This window comes from Nymphaea colorata, chromosome 7 (assembly GCF_008831285.2).
Source record: "Nymphaea colorata isolate Beijing-Zhang1983 chromosome 7, ASM883128v2, whole genome shotgun sequence".
In the NCBI taxonomy this organism is placed as follows: Eukaryota; Viridiplantae; Streptophyta; class Magnoliopsida; order Nymphaeales; family Nymphaeaceae; genus Nymphaea; species Nymphaea colorata.
Window position 1 is genome coordinate 13640851 of NC_045144.1, and position 10302 is coordinate 13651152.

Sequence of the window (10302 nt, forward strand, 5' to 3'; positions counted from 1 at the left end):
CCACATCAACTTCTGCCAACAAGATCCAAGATCAAAGAATAGATCAGTTTTCAGCACAAAGAAACTAACCAGCCTCAATCAATAGGACAAGCTTCTATAAGAGGAAGAAACTAATCTAGCATGCACCTTAGAAAGGACAAGCTTCTGTGAATCAATCATGTCCATCAAGTCTAGATCTTGATTAACTCTCCGCTCCTTGCTGACATCCACATCTGCAGTGCCTAGAGCTGATGGGATGACTCAGATGTCCTCTGGAAGAAAAATTAACTCATGATCAACTAAGTCAAAACCAGCTTCATGCCATCTAGGGACAAAATGCAAGTTCCTACTAAAATTGACTTGATACTGATGAACTACAAAGAAATAGAGGAAATTCGGAAATTCAAACTGTTACAGTCTTAAGGTATTAGAAGCAAAGTAGTTTACAAATCAAATCATGAGAATATATATTGTTACATTAAAGGGAGGCATCTCTTTGCAAATGCACCATGTCTCAAACAGCAACTATGTGTTTCAACAACTATACTAAGTAGTAAGTAGATTACACCTGTGACATGTAACTTGTTTCCAATAGCTATAGGTGTGCCATCATTCTTAAGAATTATATTTATAATTTCACCAATACATTCTACTTGTTGAGTAAATTGGCCACCTGTAACAACATTCTAGAAATAAAATCTGCATTAACCCAATAGAATATATACCAAGATAAGATCGAGAGAAAGGATTAAGTAGACCAAGTAAGGTTACTAAAAATAGCAAGAAGGCAATAGACAGTATAAAGGCTATAAGCCCAAAAGATCTTGGACGCTCCATGAGCAGCAATTAGGGCACGGACATCAGCAAAGAGGAATTCTTACATCCATACCAGTGCTACATAGTAATGAGACTGAATAATCATCTTACCCATGTGTTGCAGGAGGAAGGCCATGAAGTTGTTCATTATAAGGTGGCGTATCAAAAACTACAAAGTCATAAAATTCTTCATAAATAAGTAGATTGTATTGATTTCCAAATAAATATATTCATAAATACAAAGTATGTGGAATGGATCAAAGAAAGTAGGTCGTACAAAAGCTTTGAATGCTGGACAATGTGCAGCCTTCTCATATAAGCAATTTGCAAACCATATCCAAAACTTATACTAAGAAAATTAGTACAATTATCATACAAAAATATTGGCCATCATGGAAAAAACAAGAGAGAGAAGGGACCAAATATCAGATTTGAAACCATATTGAATGGCTGAATATAGATCGTTAGAGAGAGTTATAAGATTACATAGGTTAGCCACAATCTACTGCACCCATTTTCAAAGACCCAGAGGAATTAATCAACAAAAGAATATCCAAAACAAAATGGGCAGAAGCTATGGTAAAAATGCATGCTTGAAATGTAGAATGCTTTGTAGCTGCACCTACTAAAAACACTTGATATTCTCTTTGACTTAGCTATTACTTACAAGACACACTATTAGAAAAGTGACTCGTAAAAGATGGTAGAGACATTATGGAGGATGACCACCACAGCATATGCAAGATAGCATGTGTATAAAAATATAAATAAACATGCATTAAAAGTTAGATATAAATACGTAGATAAATAGCTATAAGTAATACATAAATAAATAGAGAACTAATGTAAATGTGTATGACATTATCACTTCAAATAATGTCACCTTTGAGTCTTTGATAACTCTGAAGAAACCAAATGTAAAATTAGGGCTCGTGTGTAAAAAAAGTGTAGCAAATACCGCCAAACTACCTTATATGTATCTGCACTGCCCTTTCAAGTTAATCTAAGATGCCCTCTATTGGTCCTTGCAACACCACCTTTGAAGTCAAATAAAATAAAACATCAACCTCGTATTTGAAAAGAATTAACATGGCATTATTTTAGACTTGTCAGTTTCACACAGAAAAAAACCTCAAAATGATCAAATGTGGTCAGACTAAGAGAAAAGATAATGAAAGATATACAAAATGTGTCATTTTTAAGATTCTAACTTTTAGATCCGCAAGGAGGGGAGGGAGAGAGTTGAATGTGCAATAACCAGAAACACACAATTATGACCAAATAAAACCCTTGCTTACAGGTGACAAAAGTCTATAACTTTTGTTCCTACGATAAACAATTCATTTCTACGTGTTGGACTTTCAGTTGGTGCAAAAGAAAGCAGTCTGTAGCCCAGATCATACTACATGCATGTTCTGCTGCACAATATTCCCAAAGATAGGCATCTCTCCATCTTTAATGGCTAAGCAGATGATTCCACTTCTAAACATTCCAAAGATATTTGAAGGTGGCTGCTTCCAGTCTGCACTAGCGAAATGAAAGGTCATCTCCGGCAACCCTTCATATAGATCACCATTGTTCCCTACATGGTAACACAGCAAGTCTTGCTCAGGAGGATAGAAGCGCTCACAGTTTATGACATTGGCCACTGCATTTGCCACTTGACCATAGACATCTTTGGCAAGAAAAGTCAGGCTGGTACCCAAGTCTATGATGATCGATCTGGCATCTCCCAACAATGCAGTCGTCTGTGCACCGGCAAATTGTATGTTGAGTCTGCTGTTCCCGACACTTATGTCTGTCAGGATGAGCACATAAAATCTGCCTTCACCGCCATCTGATGCCATCAGTGTCTCTTGAACCTCTTCTGTGCCTGAAAACTCTGTGTCCTCGCTGAATTTGAGCTGTCCCGCGGAATTGTTTTCATTGCTATATGGAGGAAGACAGTAAGCAAATTTGTCATCAATGGAAGAGCCGATCTGTTTAACAAGAGAGAGAGGACCACGGCCAAGGCCAACAAGGCCTGGAACTTTATGCAGGGCAAAATCAGGATTATCTTCACGATGAACACAACCAAAGACAATTCCTTCATGCTTGATGGTGTTGGCACCATTGTCAAACAAGCGCTTCTCGGAGGCTAGGACTCTTTATACTTTGGAAATGTTTCTATAGGAATATCTGAACCAGCAAAGTTGGTCGCTGGTGCAACGATGGACATGCAGTTCCATGCAGAAGCTGGTGGAGCATCTCTGGTTCTTGTAGGTGGACGACTGAAGTTTATCAAACATTGGTGTTTTGACATGGCAGTTGTCACAATGGTGGCATGTTGTCCATATGAGGTTACTACTAGTGCCTATAATGGCCCAGTACAAGCTGGATGGGGTACCTAGCGAGAGTTTCATGAGAAGCTCATCGGGACCAGCCATCACGGGGCTGGAGATCATGCTGGTGGTATTGGCAGTCCATGAAGCAATGCTGCGGGAGCACAACATGAAGCGCAGAGCCGCCTGCTCAGCTCGTTGAGCTAGAGTGGATGAAATGTCATAGAGAGGTGACAGGGATGAGTCTCAATGAATGAGGTCTATAGAGAAGCCGAGAGGTTTGGAAGCGAAGATTGTGGTAGGGTTAGGCAGTATTGCAAGTAGGAGCAGGTGCAGGAGGAGGCTGAATGCTAAGGGGGAGAAGAAGGTTGCCATGGTGAGGACTAAAAGGTTGCTGTACTAAGGATAAATGTGTTGATATTTATAACGGAAGTCATAGTTATGGTGGCCGCTGATGAAGGGAAGCATTTGGATTTGAAAATTCTGCAAAAAAAAAAAAAAGGCATGTGGCTGAACTGAGTTACGTATTCCTTTGTGTAACCAGTAACCATCACAATGGAGAAAAGTGGTAGCATCTTCCAATTGTTAAGCTTAGGTATAACAATCACAAACATTTGAAGACTTTCAAACACAAAAGGAAGGCTGCAGACACTTTAACGTATTACTTAAGGTGACCACAATAACTGTTGTATACGTTGGAAGAAGAGATTGTCCTAGTGGTGTTTGAAAAATTTTTTTAGGCATCAGGGGTGGAGCCAAGGGAGGCTCGCATGGCCCTGGCCCCAACTCAATTTTTTTTAAAAAAAAATTATATGTAAATTTTAGTAAATTTCACTTGTCCTATATAAAAGTTTTGAAAAATGATATTTTGATCGTAGTCAAAATTTAGAAACATTAATTCAGCCCTTCTCATGAAAATTTTTTGGCTCTGTCCCTGTAACGCATGGTAGTCCCTGCTCCAAAACCTGTCCATTGACCTCCTTAAACCGTGAACCTTGAAGTGATTGGAAAATCTTTCTCCCACATGATCTCTCTCATACATATATATATACAAATGTCTTTCCACCCCACGATATTATGGGCTCTCATCTGGTGATAGTTCATGGGGCAGAGGCTCATGCAGTGAGGGTTGCAGGTATGCTATGTCCATTTTGGCCATATCATATGCCTCTTTTATATTTTTATATATATAGCAAAAAATTAAATGGTGACTCTGATTATTCATTGTAACTCTACTCGTTCATAAGGACTATTTGATTCATTATAATGAATAGACGAGAGAAAACTAAAGGAAAAAAAGAAGTGGGTATTTTTGTCATCTAGTATTAGTTTATACTTTTTTTTTTCTTCACCTTTCTCTCAACCGTTAAGTGGGTGAATGTGAATATGGCCAGAATATAGATATACATATATATATATATATATATATATATATTATATATTATATATATATATATATATATGTATATATATATATATTAGCAGTAATTGGCTGGCGTTACATGGCTGTTGAGTTGACCGCTCTTGCGTTGAGTGATGTTTATCCACTCTCAAGACCGTAAAAGGTTTCATGTTTGAGTTGAAGTTGGACTTGCATTTCATTCTTAAATCAAAATTCCAAACCATCAAATGCCCCCTAAAAGAGCGGTCAACCATTTGTTTGTTCGTGGCCATTCTCTCAGGCCAGGCTATCTATAATAGCGTGTAGTCATCTTTTGACATCATTCTCCTTATCTTTTTTGCTTCTATATATTATTGTTTGTGTGCGGTTCTTTATAATTTGGGGATTTCTTTTCATCTATTTTATAATATATTTTTTTCATTTCATCTGTGAAAATTGGTTTGAATCAACCTACTTGAATTGTACCAGCTTGTTCGCCTGAATGATGAAATAACAATCGGCAAAGTTTAATATTTTATAAATAAACTTGTGCCAGCCCTTTTCCTAAAAAATAACATAACATATGTAGGACTCTAATTTTTCATGAGCAGGAGGTCACCCCACAATCTTAGAGAAAGCCAGAAGCTCCCTCTTTCCCCTTACCCTCAAGCCCACGGCCGCATCGATGCCTGTGAGTGGGGCCAAATATCCATCAACTAGTATAGTGCTTCCACTCCAGTTGCAGTATAGAAATGTAGCTCCAACATCACTCGCGCTCGGTTAGACTTCTGCTAAGCATCCCCCTTTCCGTCTACCTACTTAGGGGTTGTTCTTATTTTGAAAATTTTATGAGTGTCCCTGCTGTCAAATGACTCATTAACAATATTGGAACCACATTGCGGATATTGTAAGCAATTTCTCTTACCTGTCATTGATACTAGTTTTTCAAACTTTTTATATACCTTAAAGTTGAAAATTAAACTAATATTTCACCTTAGACAGAAATTTTTGGATTTGCCACTATCCCTTTAGGGATCTATTTTTCTTCAGCTTGTTCTCTCGCTGAAATCCATTTTGGTGATTTTTGGACTCTAATTAGTTTCAAAGCATGAAGCATAGACTCTCCATCCAACATGCACCAGACTCCATAAGTTAGTGATGTACTCCATATTTTGGTGATTGATTATAACCTTGCTTAGATTATCTTGCAATCAAGTTGAGGAGTTATCATGTTCTAAGTTTAAAATATATAGTTTTCCAGTACCTAAAACAAATTCTTGTATAATAATGTAATTGCACTGCATGAACTTCCGGCAGCGGCTGCTTGTGACATCAAATAGGTTTTTTTTGCGCTCAGAAACTGTCGTGGGAGGTCCTCGTTCTATTCACGAAACATCAAATAGGTAATTAAATATATAAATGAGAGTAATTAATCCACTGTCTATGTCATAATTTACAGACACCAAGATTGGAACATTTTGCCGGGGGGGACTTATAGTGGCTGGTGACATTAGCTAGTAATGTAACAAGTTCTTGCGTCATTTACTAGGGATTGCATGCAACCTTTTGTGTTTCTGCACCCTTCTCCAAAATCCAAGCAATGCTAAGTAATAACGTTTGAATATTCTTGTGTTGAAGAATTCCAATCACAAATTGATCAAGAACAGAGACATCTTAATGAATCCCTTAGGTAACCACAGTAAGCATTGAACATGCTGTAAGAGGGAAAGTATTGAAGCTAAGTGTGGGTTGCTGTGCACCATTGCCTATACCAGTCAGTCAAAAATATATTGTGATGACGCTGAACCCGGTTGCTGTCACATCATAGTGCCCATGTTTGATGTGACTCACGTGCCCTCCAGCCAAAAAGTCTTGGCTCCGCCACTAAAAAACGGGTTGAGATCACAAGTTGGCGGGTTAGCATGAGCTTATTCGTGTCATGAGAAATCAATTTTTTGATGGGATATTCATATGATCCATCTATTCTAGAAGGTTGACTGGAAAATAGACGAATGTCATCATACTTTAAACATGTTTAACGATTAAAATGGGTGATTAAAGGGATTCAAATAAAAGTTGTCTATTTTTTTTCTCTTTGAACTGGCCTGTGTGTCCAATTAAGATGAACCTCTACAGCTGGATGATTATTTTTTTGTTTGGTGTCAATAAAAACCATTGCAAAAGATGCATTTGCAATGATCAATTGCTTGACCATGGTTTTCAATAATGGAACAGAACTTTTATGGCAGTTTTTAACAACACAAAATAACCATCCAAGCATAGAAACAGCTGTGATTTCAATACACACACACACACACACACACACACACACACATATATATATATATATATATATATATAATAAAAAAAAATATATATATATATATATATATATATATATATATATATATATTCCCTCTAAATTGCTTTGTTTGATGCTTCTAGTATGCTTTCTATTTGGGAAGATGTCTAACCTGACCCTACAAGTAACAGACATTATCTATGTCTACAGATGACCTTTGCACAATTATTTCTGATGCTGAAACAAGTACATCTTGTTTAGGATTTACCATCATAGAAACCGATTCTGTTGAATTTGAATGAACCTGCAATTGTGGGACACCTGATACAGAATAGGCTCTAGGGAAATGGAGGTAAGGCTAAGGTTTCGGCCATCTTGTTGAGCGGTAGTATGAAATACCCCTCTTGCTCACCTGATGCAAGGGAAGATCTCTATAGATTGTTCTTATTATTTTAATTGGTTCAGTCTTAACACAAAAAATAAGGTCGACTGAATGCTAGTCAGGTCTGGCTCATGGCGATCATTTACCAACAATTGATCCTCCACAGCCTTTATTATTGCAGCTGGCCCCTGCACATGGCTCCGGGTTTCAGACAATGGTCGGCTTTGACTCGTGATTGATGTTGAAAGAACAAGCCGACCATGGCAGGACGTGATGAAGCACAAAGTCAAGAAGGCGCCAACCTCGACTTCCATGTAAATGAGTGAAGCCATTAAGAGAAAGTTTTATCTGCAATATTTCGCACTTGCTGGTCTACATATCAGACCTATGGGCAGCCAGCAGCAATCCCACTTAACTGCTTTATTCAATTATCTTCGGCATAGGGGGTTAGGAGCCCAGACAGAAGATCAAAATTCTAGATAAAGGACACTAGGCATAAATTTTTCAATTTTTAAAGAATGAGAAAATTTGTTCAAAAATATTAATATAAAAATAAAAAACTTTTAAAATTTATGTAATTACCAATACTTAACGATAGAAAGTTATGTGTCCATCAAAGGAGAGAAGAATATTTTGTTAATTTATTAAAAATATTCTCCTTAGTCTTTTTACTTTTTTTTATTTTCAATTTTGTCCTTATAATTTTTTTTTAATGTGAATTAAAGTTATTTTAATCATTAACCATATTGACGTACAAAAAAAATTATGCATCAGTGTAGCGACACTTAACCTATACCTGCCTCTACTCCTGCTAGCTGCTCTCAACAGGTGTTATGGGACTTATGGTCACCTTTTAAAGGCGGTAATGATTTTTATGAGTCACCTCCATCAGATGGTAGTACCCTTGTGGCCTCCTTCCTGCAAAAAAACTACTTTAAAGAAACCCACACACTAGTCCACGTTTTTGAAAAATATGTTTGGTTGGCAAAAGTTCATCATCCAAATGCTTTGGATGATGGCTAGAATGGAAAGGGAAAGGAGAAAAGTGATGAAAGGATGGACAAAGAAAGAAAAAACATTTCGTTTCTAGATCTTGCTTTTGTTTGCAATTTCAAAAAGTGGGCCAAAACGGCATTGGATTTTCTTTACCATAGACCTTCCCTTAAAAGGATAAGGAAGCCTGGAATAACAACATATCTATTGAATCTGGGCATGGTAGTACTCATTTTGGAAATATCTAGTGCCAAAGTTACTCAATGGGTAAGTCATGAATCTTTAACCTAAATCCATTTTACCAAAAGTTTCTACCATATCAATCTACCCTTTTGTACAACCCAATAATTTCAAAAAATGAGCCAACTATGAGGCCAATTGTATTTGTCTTTTTTCTTTGGGCTTAACAGGTTGACGCATTGTTTAATTTATGTTTCATTTGCTATAAAACTACTTATTTCCTATAAAATTACTTGGGGCGCCCATAAGCTCATCTCTCTCTCCCACTCGCCAGTGCGGATTACTATTTAAATTAAGAATAAAACATGTAATACCCATCTCTTTCTCTGTCCCTCTCTCTCTATACATGCAAGAGAACTCAAATGACATGGAGTTGTTTCTTTGTTTCTTTCTTCCACCACATTTTCACTTTCGATGGTAGACAAGTCAAAAAAGGGAGGGACCACCCTGTTGAATAGGAACCATTAGTTTACATGATATGACAGTTCTATCATCATTGATATTACAGTTCCAGACTTGGTGGCAGGGATGCAGACATGGAGGTGGAATAAAAAGGCTCGAATCAAAATACTTATGTGAAGTTGGAAGATTGTGTTCCCATGGCAATATGGTGGCTATGGAAGAACATGAATTATGAATACCATGACAACAAGAAAAATCGAAATCTGTTACATCAGAGACAGTTGATCGTCTTTTTATTATGATTCAACAAGTGCTAAATAGCAGAAGAACGAGTCTCCACAACTTTTGTCCCTTTTTTATGTAGGAAGTCTCTCACATATATCATCGACTTCAACACAGATCAGCATCACCACAAAAGCATATAGAAGACTGATATGCTAATGAAATCACATATGAAAGATGCCTTGGTTTGACCGACCAACTTCCCCTTCCCTATTTTAATGCTATTCACAGTACGTACACCACGGTCCTTATAAAAGAGATAGCAATGTCATTGAAAACTATACATATATATACACACACGCACTACTTCTGTCACAAACAAAAACCAACAGACCTCTTATATTTGTGCCAAAAAGTGTTTTGAACAAAATGTGAATCTCCTAATTTGTTCATTCTAAACACTAATTTAATCTAAATAATCTTCAAGTTCAAATTACTTTTATAAAAAAAAGTGTTTTTTTCTACTATTAAAATTTTAATGTTATAAGAACCATTTTTTTTAATTATTATGGTATATTAATAAAATTAAAAATAACTCACTTAATGTATGTGTATCAGCAAATAAATTTGAAGATACTGCTAAATTACGAAAAGATAAAATTAATCGGCCTGGCTTCTGTCCCTTACCTAAGTGGTATGCTTTTTTATCATCTTATATGTATAAATATATATATTCACAGGAACACACAGGAGAGAGAGAGAGAGAGAGAGAGCTTGTATTAAATGAAACTAAAGAGTAATGGAAAAACAAAAGAAATAGAGAACAAGCAGTATAGCAGAAGCGAGGAATCCGACAGCCGAAAAGCCTTCACGATAGCTAAAAATCTCCCTTCAGAAGGTTTGCAGTAAATGGTGGAAATTAAAACGTGCATTAGGAAAGAAGACTTCATTGGGAATGATCCAAATCTTTCACCAGAAGATACAATAACATATATTAATATCGAGTTACATGCACAAGGTTGTACACACAAATGTATACCAAAGGGAAAAAAAAGAATAGGGTATTTTTGACTTTTTTTTGTAAAGAAGTGTATATTTTGGATTTTTTACTTTTTCATAAACCCTTTTTCTCCTCCTAAAAATTTATTTTTATTTTTTACTTATTATGTACAATTTTATACATAGGGTGTAAACATAACCAGTTTCAAGTTTCAGTTTGAGTGAAAACTGAAATCCGGCTTCCCATAATGCCCATGCCCATGTG